General features: G+C 48.7%; 1 long non-coding RNA gene across 1 annotated transcript in view; it reads left to right on the forward strand.

Annotated features, from left to right (window-relative positions):
• Nucleotides 1–22026, forward strand: part of LOC309648988 — a 75116-nt gene that overhangs the window by 50230 nt on the left and 2860 nt on the right. The window contains exon 6 of the long non-coding RNA XR_014256895.1: nt 9531–20886. This is a non-coding gene — a long non-coding RNA (uncharacterized lncRNA). The remainder of the gene's footprint in view (nt 1–9530; nt 20887–22026) is intronic.

Raw genomic sequence — 22026 nt, forward strand, 5'->3', positions numbered from 1 at the left:
GTCATGAGAGCCTGGGGAAGGAAGAGCGGGCAGTGGTGACAGTTGCATGCTGCCTCTCAGCATGCCTCAAGTCACCTGTGTTGACTGATCCAATATCCTTGTTCTGATCAGCCGGCCCAAGTGCTGCATGTCTATTGTGGCCTCCAGACCAGCTGGTGGGCTGGGACAGTGGGGCAGCCTATTGGCAGTCGGCTGAATGCTGATGTCCACAGCTTACCAGTTGTTACTTTGCACATCCACTCTGCCTGCAGCCATCTCCTCTCCCTGAGAGCGTAGAAAGGCAAGCTCTCGGGGACCATCCCAGAGGGCAAGGGCAGGTGCTGGCAGCTGCGGCCATGCTGGGAGCTGACTCTTCCCTTTAAAGTGAAACCACCGGCTTCAGGCTTACTGACCCTAGGCGCCACTGGGACCCCCTCCTGCTTCCACTGGAATCAAACCTTCCTGGTCCCTTTTTCCAAGTCAGCTGAAAAGTTTCTAATCTCTTTGCAAAGTGTCAAGTATCTTCCAGTGCCTTGAAAGGTGATTTTCTAAAAGCAGATCAAACACTTTTGACATTTGCTGCCAAGCCATTTAAAGTCATACTACAGGCTTGCCTCTGGCCTTGGCGGCTCGACTGGCTGCAGATAAAGGTTGAAGCGGCATCTCTCGTCACAGACACGAAGAGCCTGCTTGTGGGAGCTGCATCCTGGAGAGAAAAATATTCTGTAAAAGTTAATCTGCTGCTTTGTCTTGGCCAACAATTTATTCTTTCATGAAAGCCAGGCCCTGGCCCCCAGTTGAATTCTGCACACACATTTTTTTAATTTGCTGGAATTTGCAAAAACACATCAGTGGCCCTGCTGCCTTTGGCTTTTTATGTTCAGCAGAATAATCCCACGGCATTGCCTTCAAAGGGCTCTCAGCATCACACTCTCCCCAGTTCTCTTCCAGCTTTCCAAAGAGGGAGCCGAACTGTGCTTATGGGCCCGTGGAGAGCGCGGGGCCAGGGGTCACTCGTCCACTGTGCTGTGAGGCGCTGCCAGCCAGGCCTATCCAGAATGGGCTTGCCGACTCGGATGCCTGCAAGGGTCAGGCAAATCAAGGAAATGGGCCAAGTGAACTGGGGGCAGACACTGAGGAGTGGTGAGGACTGAGGCGAACCGGAGACGACAGGTCCTACCTCAATGCGGCAGCTGGCCTTAGCGTAGAACAATTGTTGCCTTGTGGGAATATGGGCTTAGTGCCCTCAGAGCTTCCCGTTTCCCCAAAGAAGCATTGGCATTTAAAAAATGTGAAATCTGTCCATTTTTAAATGTTGGCCCCAGTTCTCTACAAACACTCTGCAGGCCAAACCAAACAGGTCTGCTGGCTGAATCTGGCTCGCAGGGCTGCCCGTTTGCAATCTTTGATGGAGGAGGAAGAGATAAGGAGTGGGAAGGGCAGGCTCACCTTTTCTCTTTACTCTGAGAGGTCGTCTGGTTCCAAGGTCTCAGATGGGGAAACTGAGGCCCATCTCTGAGCGATTGCACTGATCCTTCTCCTCCGCCTACTGCCTTTCTCCTCCAAGACTTAAGAATGTCACTGCCCAAGATATGAGACTAAAGGAGCGACATCTCCCCAGGACTTGCATTTTAATAGGGAGGACCCGAAAGTTTCTGTAACTCAAAGAAATGCCTCCTTTCGATGGTGGGACTTCAGACAAAGTGACAGGGCAGTAGGATGAGGGCTTTTCAAAAGTCCCTCAAATGTTAGATGATTGTCCATTCTGCCCAGTCCCAGAGGGTCCCTGGGGTAGGTCTCCCCCAGGCAGTATTTGGGACAGGTTCTTCTCCCACAGACCTACTGGGGGCACAGCATGGTTTCCGTGGGAAACAGGACCACTGGAACTCTGGGGCGTACGTTTGGCGTCTCCACACCTGCAGTCCGGCGTGAACTTTGCAAGGTGGCTCTGGCTCTGGCCGCTGGCTGGCATGCAAGGCGGTGCCTCCGTCCCTGGGTGCTCAGTAAAACAAATCCAAGCTGCAAATATTCGCCCAAGACCTGCTCCAGGCTTGGCCAGAGCAGAAGCAGTTTGCCATGGGGAGAGGATGGTGTTTTCTCTGCCCCGCTGGCCTGCTCGGTGAGGCTTCTCTCCTGCCCCACGCTCCCAGCCAAGTCCTTGTCCTGCCCCTACACCTCCTCATGTGCAGCCTGTCAGAGCCCTGACCACCAAATTAGCCCTTCGTGATTTTATGTGGCTTTTATTGGCTCAAGCTGGATGTTGGAGATGGAGCCAGATGTGAGGCCGCGGGACCACTTGAAAGGCCAGGTAATTAGCAGCATCTGCCTTTGCCTTCTTATCTTGACAGGCGGACACACAGAGCAGTGACCTGGGAGCTGGGAGGCAGCTGCCTTCTCCACATTAAACGAGGCAAAGGCCAAAGGGGAACCTTACTTGGCCTGGAATGCCGCCATCTGTGTGTGTGTGTGCAAACATGTGAGAGTGAGCGTAATGAAGAATTATCCCCTCCACCCGCTGCTTTCTTGCCCCCAGATTCAGGAAGAACCATCTGCCAAGCTCTAGACACCTAAGATAGAATTATTATTTTGAAGTTGAGGAATAATTTACATACAGTAAAATATATGATCTTTAAGTATACAGTTTGATGAGTTTTCACAAATGTATAACGTTCATTAGGATATAAAACCTATATCCTAATGAAGATATAAAACATTTTCATCACCCTGGAAAGTTCGTTATGTTCCTCTTCAGTGAATCTTCTCCCTCCCACACATGGGCAACCATAGTTCTGATCTCTATTGCCGTAGATTAGTTTTTTGCCTGCTGTTAAACATCATGTAAATGACATCATGGAATATAAACATAGACTCGCAATCTTTTTGTGTCTTTCTACTTTTGCTCCACATAATGTTTTTGAGATTCATCCAAATTGTTACCTGTATCAGTAGTTCATTTCTTTTTATTGCTGAGTATTATTTCATTGTGTGAATGTATCACAGTTTGTTTATCTAGTCTCTGGTTGATGGATATTTCTGGCTTTTGGCGATTATGAATAAAGAAGTATATTAGTTTTCAATAGCTCTATCACAAATTGCCATAAACTTAATGGCTTAAAACAGCACAGATGTATTATCTCACTGTTTCTATGTGAAACTGTTTCTCAGGGTCTCACCTGGCTAGAATTAAGGTGTCTGCCAGGGCTGGGGTCTCATCCTAACTCTGGGATCCTCTACTAAGTTTATAGAATTGTTGGTGGAATTCAGTTCCTTTGTGGTTGTTGGACTGAAGTTCTCAGCTCTCAGAGGTCACCTTCTGTTCCCTGCTACCTGACTCTCTCCACAACATGGCAGTGTGCTTCTTCGAGACCAACAGGGGTACATCTGCTGCTGCTTCAAACCTCTCTGACTTCTTCCATTTCTGACCTCTAGACCCTCTTTTAAAGAGCTCACCTGATTAGGTCAGGCCCATCCAGGATAACCTCTACTTTGATTAAAGTCAGCTGCTTAGGGTCAGCTGAAAAATCTCTTCACCTTTGTCACATAACATAACCTAATCACAGGAGTAATATCCCATCATACTCACACTCAGGGCATGTATTCCAGGAGATGGGAATCTTGGGGGCCATCTTGGAATTCTGTCTACCACAAGCAACTATGAACATTCTGGAGTTATTTTGTTATTCAAGTGTGCATCTTTAAAAAATCAGAGCATTTCCTATTGAGCTAAAATAACACAATCCCACTTAACAAAATAAATAATTATTTCTAAATATCATCTTATACCTGACCCATATTTAGTGAGGGGAGCGGTTGTCTTAGCAATGTCTTTTAGCTGGTTTGTCCAAAGCAGAATCTTGTCTAGGACTTTTCAGTGCCTCTGGGCACATGTCCCTTCCATTGCTTTCCATCTAGCTCAGTGCCCTTTTTTGTGGCTGGTTGAAGACTGTGGCTCTATCATCCGGCAGAAGAGTCTGCTGTCTGGATTAGTGTGGTGGCTTCCTTTTGTCACCATTTAGCTTGTTCCTTTATCCGCTTTACATCCTGTGAATTGGAAGTCAAATCTAAGTTTGATGGACCCAGGTAAACATCTTTTGGCTGGAACATATCATGGGAGATGCTGAGAGCTTCCACCTGTATCACTTGATACATGATTTCTGATGGTCCCACCGTTGGTGCAAGACTAACTCTTGGATCAGGGCAGGCACAGCTTAACCCTTCTAGTCCTGTTTCTTCCTCCTGAGCCAGAAAGAAATCTGTGGGGTCTTTCTTTGCATAATTCGGATGTCCATTTATGCATCCACTGTTCACCTAATGGTTTTAACACATCAATTGATAATCCTTGCCTGAATCAGTGATTTCATTAGGGACCAAGGGGGAACTTGGGGCCCAGCATTTCCACTCTGCGAGGTGAGGATTTGGTCTGAAATCTGCCTGACTTTGGCCCCTGGAGGCCTGTCCTCCCACTAGCTGAGACCATCTGGCGTAGACCCTCACCAGGCCCAGGGGCGGAGGTGGCCTGAGATGGGATGGGGTGGGGAGACACAGTCCTACCACAGCTTGCAAGCAAGTCAGGCATTATGCATTATTTCACTGAGACCTCCAGGAGGCCAGCCCATTTCACTGCTGAGTCTCCGGGCCCTGGGACATGTCATATGCCTCCCAAATGCTTCTTGACAAGTGAATGCCTGAATGCATGGTAAGTGAATGATTGAATGCTTATCTAGCCCTAACGCTGGGCTCCTGATCGTCCTGAAATCTACACCTGTCTTTGGGTCCCCCAGTCCTTTCTTAGGCTAGAGGCAATTTAAGAGGCCCAGACATGCATCAGGAGACCTCTCAGTGGGTCTACGATTGGTACTTGCTCCCAGGGGAGCCCACTTTGATGTGCCAAGACCCCTCCTCCACCCAGAGCCTTAGTAGGCCTGGCTGGGGTTATAGCTTCTGGAGGCAGAGCTCTGCCCACCTACTGGATTGGACTCTCTGAGACACTGTCTTGTTCCCTGGGGCCCCATCCCAATGAACCAGCCAGGCCAAGCTGCAGCTGCAGGTACGGCCATGCTACACTGGCAGCGCCACCCATCCAATATGGTGCCCATCAGATAACAAACATGGGGACCCTTAGACGAGTATGGGTGGGGTGCATATGCTCCCCAGACAGCACTCTCTCCACCCTGGCCTCCCTCCTGGAAAATGGCTCAGCAGCTGGGCTCCGACTCCAGGCCAGCTGCCCCTCCTGCCGAGAAATCTGCCTTTAATTTAGAAGTTCTATTTCTTTCTCCATGGAAAAGTCTTTGTGGTACCAATTAAGGAACTCTTTTATCCCCTCCTGTTTGAGGAGTGAGGAATTTGGGGACTGTCTAGAAAGGGCTCCTTTCCTCACTAATTCCCAAGGCAGAGTGACTTTTCCTCGGGATGGGCATCTGGCAGGGGGCTCTGGGAGGTCCTTCCTGGTGATGTGGAAGTTGACATCCCTGGAGGGCTTGCTCTGTGCCAGGCACTGTCCCGAACACGCTGCATGGGCCACCTCACTGCGTCTTCCCAGCCACCCCACAGGAAGGCCTATCGTCATCCATAGTTTACAGATGAGGAAACAGAGGCTCAGAGAGGTCACTGTCTTGTTCAAGGCCAGTTGGGTGGTTGATGGAGGGGCCCGGCTGTGAACCCAGCTTGGCCTGACTACAGGGTCATGGCCCAAAGTGGTTCATTATGTTGATAGAGTGTGTTATTTTGTGTCTTTATTATAGGACCTCAGATCCAGGAAAATGCACAACCTGGGCCAGATGTGGTCACAGTTTGTACATTTTAGTGCTTATTCTTCTCCACGGAGTCTCCAGTGTGTCTGTGTGAGGTCCCCGGATAAAGGCAGAAGCTCCTGGAAGAACCAAGGTTGACTTGGATCTAGAGCTCCTATGTGTGTGTTTAAGGCTCTGCCCAATCTGCTCCTTTCTGGCTGCCCAGCCTCATTTGCCACTGTTTCCCTCATGCCTTCTCTTCTGGGCACACCAAATGGCCCTGCTGTTTTGGTCTTGGAGCATTTTGCTTGGCTTCAATGCTCCCTGGTGCTGGAACGCTGTTCCTAGGTTTCTACCTGATGGATTCCTTCTCTCTTGATGCCCCAGAGACAAGGATCACTAGTTCTATTATGAGAACACTGCACACCTTCACGCATCTTTCAGAAGGTTGATTGTACTATATTGCAATTTTTTTAAGCTCAGAAAAATTTAATACAGAAAGTTATAGTGAATATATATAACAATTATCAATATGCCCACAACCCAGAATTAACATATGACGAAATTTTGTCATCTCTGCTTCAAACTGTTTTTAAAAAATAAGAAGTACAATATATCACTTAAAACATGAAAGTCCTGGACTTCCCTGGTGGTGCAGTGGTTAAGAATCTGCCTGCCAATGCAGGGGACACAGGTTCGAGCCCTGGTCCAGGAAGATCCCACATGCTGTGGAGCAACTAAGCCCGTGCACCACAACTACTGAGACTGCACTCTAGATCCCGCGAGCCACGACTACTGAGCCCATGTGCTGCAACTACTGAAGCCTGCACGCTCTAGGGCCCGAGTGCCACAACTGCTGAGCCCACGTGCTGCAGCTACTGAAGCCTGCGCACCTAGAGCCCGTGCTCCGCAACAAGAGAAGCCACCTCAATGAGAAGCCCACGCACGGTAAAGAAGAGTAGCCCCTGCTCACTGCAACTAGAGAAAGCCCGCACGCAGCAATGAAGACCCAATGCAGCCAAAAAAACCCACAGAAAACCAAAACAAATAAACACACAAACAAAAAAAAACCATGAAAGTCCTTTCAGAAACCCTTTTGTATTCATTCTCTTCCTCCCTTCCCCAGAAACTGCCACTCTGATGAATTTCGTGAGCCAACCCATGTTTTTATACCTTTATTACAGTTTTGTCCAGCAATAAATAGTATATAATGTTGTCCCTTGTGTCTAAAATTGTTTACATGTTCATATCTTTTAGTATCTTGCTTTTTCACATAAGTTTATACTTTTGAAAAATTTTAAGATTTTTGTTGATCTATCTAGTTCTGGTTCATTCCTTTTAGGATCTGTATGAAATTCCATTTATGAATAAATCACAGAGTGATTTATATATTATATATATTTATATAATATATATATGAGTGATATATATATCACTCTATATAATATAGAGTGATATATATATTATATATTATATATATTTATATATTATAGATACTATACCAGCAATTTAGAATATTTCCTGAGTTACCTCTCAACTATGGGAAATAGTTGGAGCACTGTTTCAAAAAACTTGTCTCCAATAACATATGAGCAGTTGAGGCTGGGAGGCAGTATTCTCTTCTCACTTCCTGAGGCTTTTCAATATAATTATGCTGATTTTTGCCTTTGCCTCCTGACTCAACTGCAGTCTTTGAGTTCACCACTCAAAAAACTCTCCTTAACCAGTCACCTGATGAGGTGAGTCAGAAGTCTGCAGAATCATCATTTCCAATAACCAAACCCTGGCTGTTTCCCAGCCTCCAAAGGACACAGCCTAGCAGCAGTGTGCTCTGTGACATTTTTCCCATTTAATCCACTTGGTTTGCTTTCCCAGGAAGCAGACTTGGAGACAGATTTCTGAGCAGCGGGTTTATTGAGAAGTGTTCCCTGGAGCACTACCTGTGAAGGAGGGAGGGCATCAGAGTTGACCAGAGAGAGGTTAAACTGTGATGTACTTGGGCAGATACCTCAAATGATCTCTACTGGGAGTGCCGGAGATGGGGCGACCTATCAAAACAAGGTTCCAGGCCTTTGTACTGCTCATTGCCCAGGCATTGGATGAAGGCTGCTTTCAGGAAAGGGTGAGGCAGCTCCATTTGCCAAAAGTCAAACCCAGGACAGGACTCATCTGTGGACCATCTGCAGCCAACACTCATGGCAGCCAAGGGAGTGAATGTCTCTGTCCTTAGGGGGAGCTGGGCAGCTGACAACAGCATCCACTACAGTCCACCCGTCGTGCTGCTTGGATCCATTTGTTTCACATTCACCACATCTGGGGGCAGTTCCTCCAGGATTCTGGTTGGTCTCTTTTCCCAGGGAAAACTACAAAAAAAAAGTTAGTTGGGCAAACTGTAGCCCCTGTCACCACAGCTGGTCTTGAGGCCAAATCAGGATCTCATCATCTCCCATTTCTACTATCCGTTCATGTTCATTTTATATCCATTCTATGTTCATTTCATCCTCTGTTAGCACCAGTGCCGGTCTAGGTGGCTTTCCTGCTGGAGTGACCCTGATTCTCATCCCTGAGGGGCCGAACCCTTGGTCATCATTTCTTCTCAGGCCATAGTTTCTGTATTTGCCCATCGGCTGTCAGCATTGGGCAGGGAATTACTAAGAGACACTCAGCAGATTACCTGGGTTCTCTGCTCTCATTATGTAACGGCAGCTCTACAGCCTTCTGCTATCAGTGAAATTCCCTTGCCAGTGTAGTAACACATCTTCTTATCTGTTGGCCTCCTGGCATGAGGAAACTGAAGGAACCATGTGACAGCCATAACTTTAAGTTTAATGGGATTCTCACTGTGTCCCCTGGTGGGAGCATACCCTCGCTGGGAATCAGAACTTCCAGATCCACAAAATCTAAAGTTGAGGAAATGGGAATGTCAAATTCCCCAGTGGGGTTATGGGAAATGATGGTAATGAGGCCATTCCTACCTTCATCTGTGGTTCCTGGACTCATCAACTTAATCTATTGGGAATTCCATGCATAGTGATCATTGCTTTAGAGTTTATACTCATCCTGAAGGATGGTACGCCATCCTTCCAGGATGTCATCTCCAAGCTGACAGCTCAGCTACACGTCTCAGGCCAGCAGCTTCTGAGTAGTGCAGAATGTGATAGGGATCCTGTGGTTATTTGCCCATTGCTGCACCTCCTTTGCTGTAAAGTGGGTTTTTTGATCTGAGGCAATGTTATATAAGATCCCACGTTGGTAGATCAAACCAATCCGCAAATCCTGGACTAGTGTTGCTGACTGCCACCCGGCAGGCAGGAAAGGCAAATCCGTACTCAGAATGTGTATTGATTTCAGCCAAGAAGAGTTGCTGACTCCTTCAGGGTAGAGAGGTCCAGTGAAGGCAACTCGTCACCAAACGACTGGTTTGTCTTTTCAAGCAATAGTGTCATATTGAAGTCCCAACATTGGTCTCTGTTGCTGGCAGACTAGACATTCTGCAGTGGCAGTAGCTAGATCCACATCGGAGAGTGGAAGCTCATGTTTTTTGGCCCCCAAATAGCCTCCATCCCTGCCACTATGGCTACTCCATTTATGACCCCGTTTTACCAGCATCGGGTGACCGAAAACAGTGACTGGCTGACCTTGACTGATCAAGTTGTTCTGTCTCCTTGGTTGTTTAGTCCTCTTCTATGGTAGATGTTCTCTAATGGAGTTAACATGAGCTACAAACAGTTTTACACTTCATACTCACTCTCATACATCTATCACATCCCTCTTCCATAGACCTCCTTGACACTGATCTTCTGTTCTTTCTCCTTCCAGGCCTCTGACCAAATAGCCAAGCCACTCACGACTGCCCATGCATCCATATAAAGGCTAACCGCAGGCTACTTCTCTTCCTGCACCAATGGAATGACCAGGCACACCACCCAACGCTTTGCCATTGGGAAGATTTTCCCTCATCTCTGTCTTTCAAGGCTGTAGAGGAGCAACAGTCCAGTTTTTGGCTTACACCGCATCCTGAAATGACCCATCTGTGAACAAGCTTGGGCTTTTCGCTCTTCCATCACCTGGTCAAGAGTCTTCTCCAACCATGAAGGCGTTGGTGGCAGTTGAAGGAGAAGAACCAGTGCAACAGTGGTGGATCACATGAAAGCATGGGCTACCCAGTCATGCAGCTTCCTGTGCTTTCAGGCATTGCTTGTTCCTGATCCTAGATGTTCCACTTCTATCATATAATAAATTGCTCTCGGGCCTGGCCAACCTTTTGACTTAGTGGGTCTGATGGAACTCAGCTCATGATGGGGCTGCATGGTCACTTGATGTCCCAAGGTCAGATGGTCCATCTCTAACCAGGGCTTGGTAGCACTCCAGGAGCTGTTTTATAAACAACTTTCTGTTGTAAATGGTACATTCTTGCGCTTCTAAGAGGCTTGCCATGAACTCCACATGGTATCTTTTCCCAAATATGCCTCTAATACCACAAATACCTCTAATACCATCATGTCTACTGGATCATATGACCCAAGTAGCAGGCCTGTTTACACTAAAGCCTGGACCTGCTGCAAAGCATTTTCCTTCTGTGGGTCCAACTCAAAGCTAGCAGCCTTACATATCATGTGGCATATGGATTGGAGCTGCCTCCAATAGGTATGGAACATGCTGCCTCCAGAACCTGAAACAGCCTGCCAGACATTATCCTTTGTGGTGGGAGGTACAAGTTGCAATCATTTACTTTTTTGACTTTGGAGAAAATGTCCCACATCACTGGATTCTTAAAAACTTTGCTAATGTGGTAACACCCTGAATTTACATAGGGTTGTATCTCTTTCTCTGAAACACGTTTATCTTATGAAGTCCTCCAAAATACCCACTACTGCTTGCTCATCCCATTAGCATGATGTCGCTGGTATAGTAGACCATTGTGATGTTCTGTCTGATGTCCAGCCAGTCTGGATCTCTTTGGACTATATTATGACAGAGAGCGGGAGAATTCACTTAGCCCTGGGAAGACGGTCAATGTATACTGTTGCTCTTCTTCCATGAATGGGAAACATTTCTGATCCTTTTCCTGAAAGGAAGGGAAAAGAATGCATTTGCCAGATCTGTGGCTGTATACCATGTACAGTCCTGCGGGCTGTGTTTAGCAAGGATTGCACACCAGTCGGCAGCTGCAATTGAGGCTACTACTTGCTTGAGTTTACAATTGTTCACTATCATCTTCCAGGATCCATCTGTTATTTAGGAGCCAGATTAGTGAATTAAATGGGAATAGGCTAGAGACCACACCCCCATATCCTTTAGGTTTTAAGGGTGGCACTGACCTCTGCTGTTCTCCCTGTGCTGCGATATGTTTTTGATTTACTATCCTTGGCTAGAATGGGAAGGTGGTGTCAGAGGCTTCTCACTTGGCCTTCACCACTGTGATAGCTCTTATCCCATAGGCCAATGTGGGGGGTTGTAACAACCACCATGAATGTCTATTTCCATTCCACATTTGGGGCTGGGGAAATGACCATTGGATGGGTCTAGGGATTCGGTGAACCCACTGTGAATCAAATATGGGCCAGGATATCATTTATTCCTATCCCCTATATGTCCTTCTCTAATGGTGGGGGCATGGTACCACTTCAGTTTCTTGAGCATCAGTGTTAATTCAGAGCCTGTATCTGGAAGTTGCTGAAATGTAAGAGTATTCCTCTTTCTCTAGTGTACGGTTATCCACGTAAATGACTGTAGATACTTTTGGAGAAAAACTGGGGGAATTATATCCATATATACTTGCCATGGCATTGAGGGCTCTTCCTCACGGCAACCTGGCTTCTCCTTTAGTCAGTGGTTTCTGGGTCTGAGAACTGGCTCAGGTCCAGAAATTGGCCAAGGAATTATGACTTTTATTAGTATTGCTACCCTTGGCCTTCTGATAATCCATCCTCGATTTCTTTTGGTTGTATAGGTTGAGCATTACCCTGTTAATTGCTGTCTATCTTGCCTCTGGGGATGTCTTATTCCATTAATGATTTCCATAATCTTTCTTTGGATCATGCCCTGGGATTGCCACTTCAGTTTTGCTTTTCATTAACAATAATTGCACTCATTCTGTTTTTGATGGTTAATTCAGAATCTTATCATCCCCATTGTTACGAGGGAGTCAGTTCTTTAACACCCTTCTATTTAGCTTCTATATAGGTCTGCCTAGAGAGTAAGCTTCTTAGTGACGCTGGTGCCACCTCACCACGTCATCCCTTATCGCATTGATAAATGGAGTGTCCTCTAGGCGTCCCATGGAACATAGCCACTGGTAGGTATTTCAGCCTTACGCAGCATATCCACTCTAGGATGCCAAAGTCTGTGAACATTCTGATTCCTTCCTTTACCATCTGCCATGACTGCTCTGGAATTTTTTCTTCACTTTGTGTGGTCTATCACTTTCTCCAAGTTTACAAGATCGACTCTAGGAACATGTGAATACCATCTCCCAAGGTCCTTGGTGGGGTGTTAAGTCTGATCATGGGAGAGGGCTCCCAAATCAATACACTCTCCTTTATCCAACTGTATAGTCTGTCCCTCTTAGTTCAGAACCCTCAGGGTCTAATTGCATTACATTCTCCTGGCTCCTGCCAGAACTGGCCGGAGGTTGAGATCCCACAGCTCCTTCGGGGTGTAGTCCTTTCCCTTCCTTAGCAGGCCCAGAACCATGACCAGGTTGTGACTTGACCCTAGTTATTGGTGGTGGCCAGGAGGAGAGGTAAGAATAAGTCCTGTCTTACAAGGTAGAAGCCTCTGCACTATCTTTAAGCAAAGGGAAGCAGTGGCTTTTTAAAAAAGTTTATTTATTTAATTTATTTTTGGCTGTGTTGGGTCTTTGCTGCTGCATGCGGGCTTTCCCTAGCTGCGGCGAGCGGGGGCTACTCATTGCGGTGGCTTCTCTTGTTGCGGAGCACGGGCTCCAGGCGGGAGGCCTTCAGTAGTTGCAACACGCGGGCTCAGTCGTTGTGGCTCGTGGGCTTCAGTAGTTGTGGCACGCGGGCTCTAGAGCGCAGGCTCAGTAGTTGTGACGCACGGGCCCAGTTGCTCCGCAGCATGTGGGATCTTCTAGGACCAGGGCTTGAACCTGCGTCCCCTGCATTAGCAGGAGGATTCTTAACCACTGCGCCACCAGGGGAAGCCCCCGAAGCAGTGGCTTTTAAGAAAGGAGGGGCCACTTTTGTAGGGCTAGAGGGTTCAGGAGGATCTAAGATTTCAAGATTCTTGAGCACATTGACTCCATCCCAAATGCCAAGGTCCTGCTCTTTCCCAACCAGGGTGCTAGTTTTGGCATAAGTAGATTTGTTGGGGTTGAGAATTTCGCTTTCTGTGGAGTGCTGCTATTTTTTTTTGTTTTTTTTTTAAATCGGAGGCTAGTTGATTTACAATGTTGTGTTAGTTTCTGGTGTAAAGCAAAGTGGAGCGCTGCTATTTTTATAGGCAAGTCCTCGGCTTTATCCTGAACTTTTTATGCCCTCTTACTGCAGGAGATGAGAGGCTTATATTCCACCTTAAGAAGGTAATTAATTACCCTCAGCCTTTCATTGTCTTGCTCCAGTGCATTTATAGCACTCAACGGTAGCCATCCACAGTCTCTCTCAAATGCCTGAGATGTTGCATCAACCAGCACATTCTCTTCTACCTTAATCCCATCCCAATTCACTCCCCATGAAAATTTAACACCTGGACTACTTGCACTTGCTGGGTGCTGTCTGTGTTCCCCCTGTCCTGAGCGATGGGGTCTTCACTGCTAGATGGACAGTAGGGTGATCCAGCTCTAAAATCTCAATTTACGGTGTTTGTCCATCCTGGGACCACCTCTGTTACAGGTGGGTTTCCAGGGAAACAGATGTGAGACAGAGATTTGTACACAGGTGGTTTATTAGGGTGTGCTCTCAAGACCAATATCTGTGAGGGGCTGCGGGAAGCAGGCTTGGGTGCAGGAGAACTTGGGCTGCAATGCAGTTGCAACAGAAGCCTCAATCGATCCTATAGGGAGTGCTGGAGCTGGGACAGCCCTTCTCAAATGTGCTGAAATGAGGCAAAGGAGCTGGGCCTCTATACTCTGGGCTGACCTGTCCTTGGAAGAGGGCTTCCCTGGGGAGGGTGTGTAACCTTGGGCAAGGCAGCTCCCTTCTATTAAAGGCCATTCTTAGAGGAGAACCCAGTCATGAACCATTAGCAGCCAACACTCCCAGGAGATGGGGGCGTGAGTGCCTCAGTACTGAAGGGGTATCTGGGCAGCTCACAACAGAATCCACTACAGAGAGGTAAACTTCTTCTATCCCCCCTCTCCCCCCACTGTTATAACAATGTTGTCATGACCACCTTTGCGCATCTCTTTCCTTGTGCACATGGATAAGCAATAATTCCCCAGCCTTTTCACCTCATGCAGCATAATTGGAATATGATAGTATGTATACATCACACTTGAGTAAATAGGACAGAGTTTTGAGCCCTGGAGTGGGCTGGTTGTGTTGCAGCTCGCAGGGGGGCTCAAGTGGGTCCTCTCCCTGCCATTGCTGCCCCCAGGCCTGAGAGGATCAGTATCTCCAATAGTACACAAGGGTTGGAACTCTCTACTCAGGATATGGATATACCTAGATGGGGGGTTGCAGGATGTAGGGTATGTACATTGTCAGCTTTCCTACATATTGGCATTTGTTTTACAAAACCCTAAGGGGATGCCAATTCACATTTTCAGACTTCAACATTGCTGTTAATCTGATGGGAAGTAACATCTCATTGCTTTAATTTCCTTATTGCGTATCTTCACACAAATTTATTGGCCTTTTGCTTCCCTCTTCTGTGACTGTCCATTCATTTCCATTGCCCTTTTTCCTGGTGGGCTGTTTGTCTTTTCCTTGATTTGTGGAACTCATTGCTTCACTCCCTGGCTGCCTCTGCAAATTCAATGCCCCTGCTGCTGATGCTGTTACCTCCCCACCCAATAGGGACTCTGATTCTTTGCATCTTTATGTCTGGAGAGGTACGCTGTTAGGTTGCCTGAGAGAGAGTTCAAGTCCCATACTTGCACCTTTGCTGCAAGGGAGCCTCTGAAAGCAAGCACCTGAACGTTCAGCTTCTGTAGTTGGAGGTGGGCTCAGTTTCTCACCATGTCTTGTAAGGCGATGGGTTACTCAGAGGGGCGTCAGATTGGGGAATCCCTCCTTCAAGAACAATAAACATCTACCCCAGTGTTAAGGTTTAAAGGACACGAAACGTGTAAAAGTGCCCAGCAGGTGCTCGGAAGATATTAGTCACTTCCTCCTCCTTCCTGGCTTGATGGGGACAAATGTCCCCACTGCAGGGATGGCAAATTAAGTGGATTTGCATCATATAAGCATTTAACTAATGCAAATTCCCCCACTCTCTCCCACTTCTGTGTTTGCAGGTTGTAGCAGAGAAAACTGACAGCTCCTCTGGGACAGGAGGTTTTTTCTGATCAGTGGGTACACATTTATGTGGGAGAGAACAGGAGGAAGCGGGGCTCTGCTTTTGCCATCCCCTCCCTTGAGCTCAGTCCCGGGTGCCTCTCCCACTGCCCTGAGTGAGTCCGGCTTTTAAAGACAGGCATTTTCACACATCCCGGCCTCTCGCCAACATTCAAGCCCCTCATTTGGTATTCAGCCATCGATGCAGTGACCTGTGGCCAGGATGGAGGAAAAGCTTCCTCGGTTGGATTCATTAAGAGTCTGAGTGCTCCTATACTTTGTTTGAGATTTAGGCGATTTTCAAGGATGATCTTTGACGCTATGCGGTTTACCTTTTGTGGGAGGACTTCAGAATCTACCTCCTGTTGAAGACACAGCCTCCCCGCCCCCAAAGCCAGTAGAGGTCTCATCTCAAGAGTTGCATGTGATCAATTGATTATGAAGGTCTGGAAGATTGCAGAAGAGAGGGTGAGGGTGATGGTTGACTAGCAATGTCTGCTAGGAGGACAGGAGCGGGAGAGGTTGGCATTGGGGGCAGGTATTTTGGGGTCTCTGGTTCTCATTGCCTCCCACTGTGAGCAGGCTGAGGCTCTTCTGCTCCATCTCCTCTTCCTCTTATAGAATCTGTTCCCTTTCCCTTCAGTAGCATTCCTCTCTGCCCTTCGGGGGTAGCAACATCAGAGGAGCCCTCCGTTAGTCCAAGGTTAATGTCGGTGGGTATTCCTGGACATCAATGTGTCCTGTCTTCTGTGAGTCTGAGCCACGTGGAAGTTCCCAGAGCCTGGAGTCTCAGGGGTAACTGATAAAATTGGGGCTGGGTCCTGCTAAGCTGAGAGGTGAACCACCAGCCTGGAGAGCTCACTGAAGCTGGCCTATGCTGACTTCTCTGAGGCTGGCCACTGCCAGGACCCCCCTGTTGATCCCACTTGAATCCTAGAGCACCTTTGCTCTAAAGGCAACAGAGAGCCTCAAACTCTGTCACTGTTCAGGTGGGAGAGGGGGTCGGGAGGCAAGCTGGAGAATTGAACCCGGGTCTCCTGACCCCGCACACCGTCTCAGGAGTGTGTGACCCTCTTGGGTGCCTCTTCAGCAGGGCCAGCATCCAGAGACCCTGGACTGGGGTGAGGCCCCAGCATCCAGCGGGGCACTTCAGAGGTCTCAGGGTGGGGTGTGTCCCAAGGGCTGGACTCTCTTCATTGGAGCCCTTCCTGGCTCCCTGGATGCTGCCCTGACCTTGTTGGCTGGGCACTCCAGGACCTCAGGAAGAGAGGACGTGGGACTTGCGCTGGGCTGGTGGTCCCTGCCTCCATGGTGGGAAAAGACAGAAGGTGCCTCCCAGGCCATCCAGTTGCCCCTCAGTGGCTGCTGCTGTCCCTGGAGCCCATGGACCAGATCTTAACTCATGAAGTAGGTGGGGGAAGAGGGGGAAACCCAGGCTGTATCTGGGGGCAAGCAGTCTCTACCGAGGGCTCTGGCTGCACAGTTCCCTCTGCAGAGACTCTCCCACCTCAGCGGCACCCCTCCCCCAAGGCCGGCGCAATCATCTGGGATTCACTTCTTGGGGTCATCTCTACTGCCGGTCAGGCAAGCAGTGGGACGAGCACTGCTCCTGCCTGACAGGTGGAGGCACAGACCCTGGATTAGGAGTCGGATTCCTGAATTCTAGCCCCACCTCCCAGTTTGTTCATCTGTAAGATGGGGAGAGAACAGGGCTTCTGCCACGCTTCACCCGTCCATTCATCAGTTCTTGGACATTTGCATCATTTCCACTTTTTGTCATTTCTGAAGAATGCTGCCATAATATTTGTGCACAGGTTTTCGTTAGGACATAAAGTTTTACTTATCTTGCGTATATACGTTGACTCTTGAACAACACCAGTTTGAACTGTGTGGTCCACTTCTACGTGGATTTTTTTCAATAAATATATACTGCAGTACTACACGATTCGAGGTTGGTTGAGTTCATGGATGCGGAACCACGGATACGGAGGGCCAACTGTAAAGTTATAAAGCAGATGTTTCGATGGTGTAGAGGGTTCACTTTGTTCAAGGGTCAGCTGTACATAGGAGTAGAATTACTGGTTCTTATGGTTATTCTATGCTTAATCTTTTGAGGAACCTCCAGACTATTTTCCACAGGGGCTGGACCATTTCACGTTCTCACCAGTGGTGCACAAGGGCTCCCATTTCCCCACACCTTTGTCAGCACTTGCTATCGTTTGTCTTTTTAATTGTGGCCACTTTAGTGGGTGAAGGGGTATTTCATTGTGGTTTTGATTGGCATTTCCCTGAAGGCTAATGTTATTGAGCATCTTTTCGTGGGCTTATCGGCCCTAATAAAGCTTTTGTTTCTAACTTCATCTCAGCTTTGCTTCCCAAAGAACCCCATTTGCACTGGGTGTTGATGGGAAGCCGATGTCTTTGTCTTTTAGTCTCTGTGTCTCTCTTTTTCTCTTTCTCTCTGTTTCTTTCTTTGTCACCCACCCACCCTAACACACACACACACACTTCTTTTTGCCCACAGTTGCTGGGAACACGCTGGTTAGGCCCATAGTGTTTGCAATTCTCTCTTTTCAATAAAAGCATAAAAATGTCAGCTTGACACCACACCATGGCAACTGCCCCATAACAAGATACATCTTTCCATGGGTCTCCTGGAGACTGCCCAGCACTGTTGGGCCTGCAGCCCATCCCAAGAGCCATATTTATCTTCTGATTCTGAGAGATTCTGTACTGACACCATCCATGATCTGCCTTCTTCTGTTTTCTGCTCCCCTCTCCTAACGATTCCCCTTGTGTCAGTCTTTTCTCTCCAGCCAAGGAGTGCGAGCTCATGAAAGGCAGGGACCAGGCCTCTTTCTCTTGCCCCTCCCTCAGTGCCAGCGCTGGGCTGGGCCTTGGCAAAGACTTGCCATTGACGTGAAGCTTACGGTGAGGTGGGAGTTGGGGGTAAAATCTGAAGGCCTGTGAGCTGTGGGAAGCCAGGGCCCTGTCTGGCTAGTTCACCCAGTGACCAGGATGGTGACATGTGTGTAGCAGGCTGTGGTTTAAGGAATATATTCAGTCTTTTTCTCTGGTTCCTGGCATGGAGCTCTTAAAAAAACGCTTGTTTTTTCCTGAGTGATAGGAGTGTCTTTTCTTATTCCTAATGAGCCCTTTGTGACCACACCGAAGTTTATGCTAATGAGGTGACTCGGAGTGGGCCCCTAAAAAGCTTCAGGATGGGGGCTGGTCACCAGAAAGACCAAATAGTGATTAGATGTGGGAACTTTCAGCCCTACTCCTGACCTCTGGGGAAGGGCTGGAGATTGGGTTATAAACACTCTTTAATTTATTTATTTTTGGCTGTGTTGGGTCTTTGTTGCTGCACGCAGGCTTTCTCTAGTTGCGGCGAGTGGGAGCCACTCTTCATCGCGGTGCGCGGGCCTCTCACTATTGCGGCCTCTCTTGTTGCGGAGCACAGGCTCCAGACGCTCAGGCTCAGTAGTTGTGGCTCACGGGCCCAGTTGCTCCGCGGCATGTGGGATCTTCCCAGACCAGGGCTCGAACCCGTGTTCCCTGCATTGGCAGGTGGATTCTTAACCACTGCGCCACCAGGAAGCCCTATAAACACTCTTGGTTGGCGAAAACATTGAGGTGCTGGGAGGGTGGCGCACCTCTCCCATCCCCATACTTCACCCTATTCATGTCTTCTATTTGGCTGTTCCTGAGTTGTATCCTTTCTAATAAACCAGTAATCCTGAGTAAAGCCTTCTCCTGAGTCCTGAGTCATTCTACTGAATGATAGAACCTGAGGAGGGAGTTGTGAGAATCCCTGAATTTGCAGTTGCCTGGGCAGAAGTGGGTCACCTGGGGACCCCATCTGTGGCTGACATCTGAAGGGAGAGAAGTCTCGTGGGACTGATCCCTAAACTGGTGGATCTTGACGCTGGCTCGGGTAGTTAGTATCAGAGTTAAATTGAATTGTTGGACACTTAGTTGGTGTGGGAGAATCAGAGAAGCGGTGTCAGAAAAAAACACGTACAAGCCCCTGACGAATATGTGTTGAGTGAACAAAAATTTGTTGAGTGAACAGAGAGAGTTACCATAAATTAAGCACTATATCCTATGCCAAATGCTTTATGTTCATTCATTCAAAAAAACACTTTTTGAGTAAGTACTACATGCCACGTGCTGGGCTTGGTATTTGGGTACAGCTATGAACAATTAAGCCAATTCAACAAACAATTTTAGCACCTACTACATGCCACACATTGTTCTAGGTACTGGGGATACAGCTGTGAGCCATTCAAGTCTACACAAGAAATATCTATTGAGCTCCTACTACGTGTCGGGCATTGCTCCAGGTCTGGAGAATACAGCAGTGACCAAACAGAATTGATACCGTGTGTGCATTTTGCAGGACCCCCTAGGAGGTAAATCCTTCAATTTTGTTCATTTTACATTTGAGGAAAATGAGGCTCAGAGAGGTTAATTGGCTTTTACAAGGTCACACAGCCAGGGCAGTAAGGCTAGACCTAACCACTGGCCCATCTGACATCACGCTTGTGTTCTCACCCTCCGGCCCAGGCTGAGTAATGTTGGGGTGAGTCCTGGGGTCCTCTTTACTGAGCACTTTAGGGATCCTGCATCCCTCACACAAGCCTCCCTCTTCTGGGGCTCCCACCCTGCACCTTCCTGTCTGATACACAAAATTCCGATCATGGCTGGCAGTGTTCCTGAGTGACACCCCTGAGTGCCGTAATGTGTTTTCTTGCACAAAACCCCGTGTTCAGCAAATCGCTGTGACCAAGACCCTATCCAGTTACCTGCCGCATCAGAGGTATGTTCTGAGGCACTGCCAAGCAAAGCAGAGCATAATACTTCTAAGAATTTTAACCATTAGATAAAAAAAGCACAGCCCTGGCAGCTCCTGGCAGGCGCTGCCGAGCAGGAACCAGATACAAAGCAAACAAGAAGGGCTCGTCCTATGTGTGGGCTGATGTCTTTCCTGGTGGGTCGGCCGCCCTGGGCCCATAGTCACGTTGTCAAAGCCATCGGTCCCTTGGCTCCGGTGGCTGGCTGGCTGAAGGTGGGTGGCACTGGGTTTCCACGCGCTGCCAAGCCCTGAGCTGTCTGCCTCCCGGGGGCGGGCTCAGTGGAGAGGAGCTCTGAGTCCAGAGGCCCCACGCGTGGCTCTAAAGCCATATCTTGCCAGTTCCGCTGCTGTCCCTAGCCTCGGCAACTTGCGAACTTTGGGCAAGTGACAACTTTGCTGTGCCCTGCTGGGGATGGGAATAATACTATCTGCTTCATGTGTGAGGATTAAATGGCTTAATATAAGCCAAGAGAACTGAGTGCGGCCCACCCTTGGGGCTCCGTAGCTATTAGCTGTTTCTGAAAGTCCGACATGGATGTCACACATCTCTGGGAGCACCTACGAGGCCCTGCAGGTGTACACGGAGGAGTAGAGCAGTTGTGGTCCCTGCCCTTGTGGAGCTTACGGTGCAGAGGGGTGATGGGAGACGAAGCAAACGTGACCTCAGAACTGGGCCTATGATTGGAGGTCTCCACCGGATGGGAAGACAGGGCAAGTCACTCTGGAGGACTGAAGTTCCTGAAGGACTGAACCCTGAAGTTCCGAGGGTACAGGAGGGAGGGACAAGCTTTCTCGGTAGAGGGAAGAGCACGTGCAAAGGCCTTGTGACGGGAGGAAGCCTAATGACCCAGGACCTGAGGTAAGGCCAGTGAGGCTGGAGGCAGAGTGACATGTGGGAGGTGGTACTGGAGAGGTGGGGAGGGGTCAGGTCTCGGGGTGCCCTGAAGGCCAAGTTGAGGAATTTTGCATTTCACCTAAGATCAACAGGAAGCATTAAAATGTTTTAGCCAGGTGGTGGCTTGATTAGATCAGTACTTTAATAAAGATCACCGGGCCCGCTCTGTGGAACCTGGGGCACAGGGGGCCAGGAGGGAAGCCGGAAGGCCAGCTGGGAGGCCTTTCCAGTGGTCCAGGTGAGAGAAGACAGTGGCTTGGACCAGGACGGTGGCAACGGGGGTGCAAAGGACTGGGCGATTCGAAAGGCCTTGCTGCTACGGTGGATGCAGGGTGGGCTGTTGGAAGGGTCTTGGGAGTGAACGTCACAGCCCCAAGTTCCCGGGGAGTGGAGAGAACCGGCTGGGCCCATCCAAGTCACACTCAGTTCCGGGCAGGTGGTCCTGCGCCTGGCTCTTGACCCTTAAAGCCACCAAAGGCGTGAAAACGCTGAGCTGGACATGGCCCTCCACACGCTCACACTTCCCAGCCTCTTTCCAGATGCCCAGGGAGGGTCAAGTCTCTGTCCCCTCACCACACACTGGGGTAGCCGGGGCTCCAACCCTCTCTCCTCCTGGCTCAGGGCGAGGGCGAGGGCGAGGGCGAGGGCGAGGGCGAGGGCGAGGGCGGGCCCCTCCCAAGCGGAAGCCAGTCCTGACGTCTTCAGTGGTTCAGTGCAGCGCTTTCAGATCTGGTTCGGGTCGAGGTTCTGCCAGTTACTACAAGTTGTGGCATCGTGGGGCAAGTTACTAACCTTTCTGTACTTCCGTTTTCTTGTCTGTGGTGTGAAGGCGGGGCACCTAACTCGTAAGTTGTAGTGAGGATTTTAAGTGAGTCATCCACATAAAGCGCTCAGAAAAATGCTGGGCCCATAGCAGGTGCTCAGTAAATATTAGGTCTTATTGTTCCTAATAGCTGTAAAATGGGGATAATGATCGCGGGGCAGTTGAGAAGACTACATTTGTAATGTACCCATCACAGTGAGTGCCTGCTTAGTGCTCAAAACGTCAGTGTTGATCTTTACAGTAGTGCAAAATTGGGAACAGCCTCCGATCCAGTGGGAATC

This window comes from Balaenoptera physalus, assembly GCF_965194825.1.
Source record: "Balaenoptera physalus genome assembly, chromosome: 19".
In the NCBI taxonomy this organism is placed as follows: Eukaryota; Metazoa; Chordata; class Mammalia; order Artiodactyla; family Balaenopteridae; genus Balaenoptera; species Balaenoptera physalus.